This window comes from Scyliorhinus torazame, chromosome 21 (assembly GCF_047496885.1).
Source record: "Scyliorhinus torazame isolate Kashiwa2021f chromosome 21, sScyTor2.1, whole genome shotgun sequence".
In the NCBI taxonomy this organism is placed as follows: domain Eukaryota; kingdom Metazoa; phylum Chordata; class Chondrichthyes; order Carcharhiniformes; family Scyliorhinidae; genus Scyliorhinus; species Scyliorhinus torazame.
This window is the reverse complement of record NC_092727.1, coordinates 41,617,409-41,623,388: the sequence shown is the minus strand read 5'-3', so window position 1 is coordinate 41,623,388 and position 5,980 is coordinate 41,617,409. Positions and strand designations below refer to the sequence as shown.

At 44.2% G+C, this 5,980-nt stretch overlaps 1 pseudogene; it reads right to left on the bottom strand.

The window, feature by feature from the left end:
• Nucleotides 1–2,731: 2,731 nt before the first annotated feature.
• On the bottom strand, nt 2,732–5,708 carry LOC140398051 (nucleosome assembly protein 1-like 1 pseudogene; annotated as a pseudogene).
• Between the last annotated feature and the right edge of the window lie 272 nt (nt 5,709–5,980).

Below are 5,980 nucleotides of genomic sequence, written 5' to 3'. Positions count from 1 at the left end.
GGGGGGGGGGTCGGGGGGGGGGGGGTGGCGGTGGAGGGACCCTTAAACTCACTTACAGATCGGGACACACTTTCAAAATAGCGGCCTGATCTCTGAAGAGTCGATCTCGCCAGCGGCTCCTACTCCTGCTGAAAAAGTTCGAAGTGTGGGCTAGACCCGAGAAACTCTCCAAGACCCCAAAAAATAACTCAAGTGTGGGTGAATACCACTGTAGATCTCACCTAAAAAGCCAGCGGGAAATACCACGCCTGACTTGCTCAATATGACACTTAGAAATGTTTTGCCACGCCTGACTTGCCCAATATGACACTTAGAAATGTTTTGGTCAAATCACACACTCTGTGTGTGTGTGTGTGTGTAATGCACATCCATCACAGTTCACAGGTTAGTGGCTCTAGACGTACAAAGGTGGGGGTGGAAATAGGAACTGAGCAAAGCGATTAAGACGCAAGTCAAGTACACTCACTCACACAGACTGTTTTTGACATGGTTTTCCCGTCCTTCGTAATTCATTGCAAAAGGACATGACTGATTGCAGCGATGTTGAAATTTGTTATTCTTGGTATGCACGGATACTTTTGTTCTTTGCACTTACATATTATTGTAAATAATATGACATATTATTGTGAATGGTGTCACACTGGAATGAGGGACTTGTCATAATATACACCAGTATATCATGGTGCAGACAAACACTGATGGACACACAGTGGGACCAATGAACATACACAAGACCGCAGCCAATCACCAGGGAGAGCACACGCACCATAAAGACAGGGGGTATCAGAGTCCCCGCTCATTCGAGTAGCAGCTAGCTAGGAGCACAGAGCTCACAGCCTGCAACACAGATATTCACCATGTGCTGAGTGCATCAACTGGTTAGGACAAGGCAAAGGTCTTCAGTTAAAGCTGGTATCGTATTTACCCAAGTATGTTTAAATAGTTAACCTTTTAATAAAATAGTGTTGCACTACTTCAAGTGTTGGTGACCTGTATGTGATCCAGAACACCCAACACATCAGGACAAAGTTTGCACATTTAGGAGAAATGTTAACAGAAGATGGGAGATGTGGTGCAGAATTTGGAAGAAGGATAAAGATAACCAGAAGAAATTTTAACAAGTCAAAGGATGTGTTGAGAAGAATACTCAAGCTTGTCACAAGGAACAAAAACGCATGAGATTTCTACCTTCTATCCACTTTCCTCTTTACCTCAGAAACATGAACAATGAAGATCTGTGGAAGTAAAAGGCCTTTGAAATGTGAATGCTGAGGCATATTGTTTTGTTCTGTGATGTGGCTTTTGTGCAGTTGCACACAGACCATCTAGCTCTTTGACTAGTAAGATAGTTTTATTATCACGTGAAAGATAACTGACAAATTGACACAAACAATAGCAAAATAAATGAATTCAGTGAATTCTCCTGAAGCTACTTCTCGTGAGACCATCCTCTTGTACGACCTACTACCAACTGCTGGATCTCTGGAGTCACATGGTGGATCCCTATTGTCACCTGCGGGTTGGAGGTTGTATAGATAACTATATACATTGCTATGCATATGCATATCACCACATCCCCTTTCTTTGGAAATATAACCATGCTTTACAAAACATAATATGCATAACAATTTCAAACATGTCCCTTCTACATGTTTCATTGATTATTCAGGTTAACGAACCTTGACCGAATGCATGATCTTGTTTCATCTTTCGAAAGACCGGTTTTATGGCTGGTCTTTGGGTCACCAACTCTTTCAGCCTTTTCAAGTGATGCTTCCTCCTCCATGTTCTATGTTCTAAGGGAATAGTGTAGGTGGGCTTTAGAGTGGGTTCACAGGTCGGCGCAATATCGAGGGACGAAGGGCCTGTACTGCGCTGTAATGTTCTATGTTCTATATCCTATGTTCTATGTGTGTTTTTGTACATTGGCCTTATTGCCAATGCTTGTGTCTTCACTGTCGCTTCACCATCTGGTCGACCAACTGTGTCGTCGACTCTTCTCTTACCCTTCCTTTTCTTTTTTTAAATCAGCTCTTTCCTTCTCATTTTCTTCTCAGCTTTAGTGGCATCATCCGTGAAGTTGGTGCAGTTCACATTCACATCTGCCGGTGCACCTAGCGCATTCTTCGTGCTACTGGTCTCAACATAGAACATACAGGGCAGAAGGATCCATTCGGCCCCTCGAGTCTGCACCGACCCTCTTAAGCCATCACTTCCATCCTATCCCCGTAACCCAATAACCCCTCCTAAACTTTTTTGGTCACTAAGCGCAATTTATCACAGCCAATCCACCTAACCTGCACGTCTTTGGACTGTGGGAGGAAACCGGACCACCTGGAGGAAACCCACGCAGACATGGCGAGAACGTGCAGATTCCGCACAGGCAGTGACCCAGCGGCCAAGGGATTAGCTATTTCTGGATGCCTTGCTGCAATGGCTCCTTTTGGATTTGCTGCTAGAATAGCTGCTCTGGATCATCTGCTGTGAAAGCTGTTTCTGGCTGTTCTGCCATAATAGCTGATTGGAGCCTTTGCTGGATTGAGCAGTTTTGGTCGATCCATGTACTGCATGCCCATCAAATGGTGAGGCATCCATTGTCGGCATACTTTCAGACGCTTTTGAAGTTGCAGGCAAGTTTGTGACTTCAGGAATGATCAGCAAACCCTTGCAATCCGGAATCTTGCCTGGATCAATGTCCTCAACATTAGGCATTACTTCTTCACTTTGCGGTTTAGTCAATTAGTGATTCATCCTTATCTGATATAATGGTACATGCTTCGTCTGTTGTTGTAGAACTGCACAAAAATGTATCACTCTGTTCTTGCTGCAAGTTATTTGTTGGACTGGCCTCGAGTACTTGGGAATCCACTGAACGAACAATTTCCTGCGCATGTGATAGATCATTCTGTTTCTCTGGAGCCAATTTCTCCAAAATGGGGATTATTTCTTCAGTTGCCTGTTGGCTGTGCGCAGTCGATATACTCTCAGCTAAATTGTCTGCTGTTGCAATCTCGCTTTTAACCTCTGCAGACTCCAGCTTAGAACTATCGTTGTCCTGCACAAATTGAAAGTTACTTGATATCACCTCGTCACTAATGGCAAATAAACTAAATACATTTTCAGGGTCTTCTTCTTCTTGTTCATCATCTGCTTCTTCACCCTCCTTATCGTAATCAGCATCATCGTCTGCTGCTTCTCCTGCGAAGTATGCCATTGCTGTTGGAATGATAAATTCATGGAAACAATAATCAACAATAAGTTGCGCCATGGAACACGGGAGGGTGAACTGTGACAAGGATACAGATATCCTACAGCATGATCTGGACAGGTTGGGTGAGTGGGCAAATCAATGGCAGATGCAGTATAATTTGGGTAAGTGTGAGATTATTCACTTTGGAAGCAAAAACAGGAAGGCAGATTACTACCTGAATGGTTGTAAATTGGGAGAGAGGAGTGTGCAGCGGGACCTGGGTGTCCTTCTGCACCATTCGCTGAAGGTGAGCATGCAGGTGCAGCAGGCGATAAAGAAGGCTAATGGTTTTTAGGCCTTCAGTGCGAGAGGTTTTGAGTACAGGAGCAGGTATGTGTTGCTGCAATTATACAGGACCTTGGTGAGGCCACACCTAGAATATTGTGTGGAGTTTTGGTCTCTTTTTCTGAGGAAGGATGTTCTTGCTCTCGAGGGAGTGTGGAGAAGGTTTACCAGACTGATTCCAGGGATGGCAAGACTGTCACATGAGGAGAGATTGACTAGGTTAGGATTGTTCTCGCTGGAGCTCAGAAGAATGAGGGGGAATCTCATAGTGACTTTTAAAATTCTAACAGGACTAGACAGGGTAGATGCAAGAAGGATGTTCCCAATGGCAGGAGTGTCGAGAACCAGAGGTCACAACCTGAGAATTCTGGCTAAACCATTTTGGATAGCGATGAGGAGGCATTTCTTCACCCAAAGAGTGGCGAGAGTGTGGAATTCATTACCACAGGAAGTAGTCGATGCTAAAACATTGAATATATTCAAGAGGGGGCTACATATAACACCTGGGGCAAATGGGAACAAAGGCTATGGGGAGAAAAAAGGATTAGGCTATTGAGTTGGATGATCAGTCATGCTCGTGATAAATGGTGGAGCAGGTCAAAGGGCCAAAAGGCCTCCATCTGCTCCGATCTTCTATGTATCTATGTATCCAGTATCCCATTTTCTGGAACATCAGGAGGACTAAAAAGATTGAAGAAAGAATCATTTGGTACAGTTTTCATAGCTGTTCTATCAGTATGCTGACCTTCATGCCTCTACTTCATTTTAATGGTCTTCATGGTAACGTTGTTTCCTTTGTTCCAGTCGCTGTGGCACCCTGTGCATTCTATAATTTGTGGTCCACCAGAAGAGAAAAAATCTGACTCATTAGGCTGGGACTTCATTGTGTATGTCTTGATCATTGCTTCATTTGCGAAATACTCATTTGGATTGAACTTCACAGCCTGAGTAAAACTCATTGGCTGCCCTGAACCTGGAAATGTGTCCTCTAAGTCTTGTAATTGCTTTAGGATGGGCTCATTATGCTCCTGCATCATGTCACTGAGCAAATCCACATTTCTGAAGACTGTCAACCAGAATTCTGGAATTCCCTTTGTCTCCTCCATCTCTTTATCTGGCTTATCTTCCTCCACTTTGACTTTTGCTTCTATCTCATCGGATAACTGCACCATTATTCTTTGTTTCCAGTCGTAATGATCCTCCGTCGCCGCATTGTCTGGAATGTCCAGCCGCTCATCTAGGTTTAGGGCCTCACACACATCTGCACCTCTGATGGACTGGTGTTCTGTGTCCACAATGGAAAATGTGACTTCTGTTGTGTACCCATGCTTCGAGCTCACATGATCCCAACGTCACAATCTCGTTGCCATTGTAGTCTTTCAGCAGTCTCGTTTGATTGATGACTTTCAGTTTAACTCGCAGCCTGTTCAAATCGGGCAACGTGAGACAGTTGGCCCTCGCTCCTGTGTCGGGCTTGCATTTGATCAATGGTAGCATTCAACATCACTGGAATTGTCCATCTGTCTTTAATCACTATTCACCATCACTATTGCCACAACTGGTCAGTAAGACTTCTTCACTCTGCATATTCGGACTCATCGTGTCCTTAAAATCAGATCAATAAAAAACAGATCTTCAATGGACATCTCATCAATCGCGTTGACTGGTCCTATTTGGTCCACTACTGGATGTGGTGATATGCATCACTGTGAACACACAGACATTCAACCAATAGGTCAGTAAGATAGGACACGACCAATGGGCATTCACGACACACACAAAGGTGACACTACCACAGGGGGTCATTACACAAACCCTTATAAAAGGACACAGCACGCATGCTCAGTCTCTTTCCAGTGGAGACACTCAGTGAGTACAGACACAGGGTTGATTCAACACATCACACCCACCATGTGGATTGTAGCAGACTGGTTAGATAGTCTGAATAGATATAGCAGGATTAACAGGAGAGTCAAATCCAAGTAGGAGAATCATTAACAGTAATAAATGTGTTAAAGCTATCTCCAAGTCTGAACCTTCCTTTGTCAGAGTGCACATCAAGGAAGCAGCTTATGCTACGACAAGAGCATAACAAAACACTGGATACGAAAAGTGATTTGTTCTGCCACACTTGGAACATACCTTCCAAATGCTGGACACTTCCATGGCCCATGTCGATTGCCACATCACTGGCATAAAATGGCGGATCTGGTCGGCCGCTTAAAATGGCTGCCCGCACTGAGACCACGTTTCTTATTCAACTGCGTCATAGTGCTAAGGGCGCTGGTGTCTTATTCCAGATTGGCGCCAAAATGTTGGCGCCAAATCTGTTGTGCAGCTAGCTCGCTTGCATGACAAATCTTGATAGCTCTTCTTCCCTCAATAGCCTCTCATGTACTTTATCATTCGATATCTCAAACACTATCTGATCGTGGATTATCAATG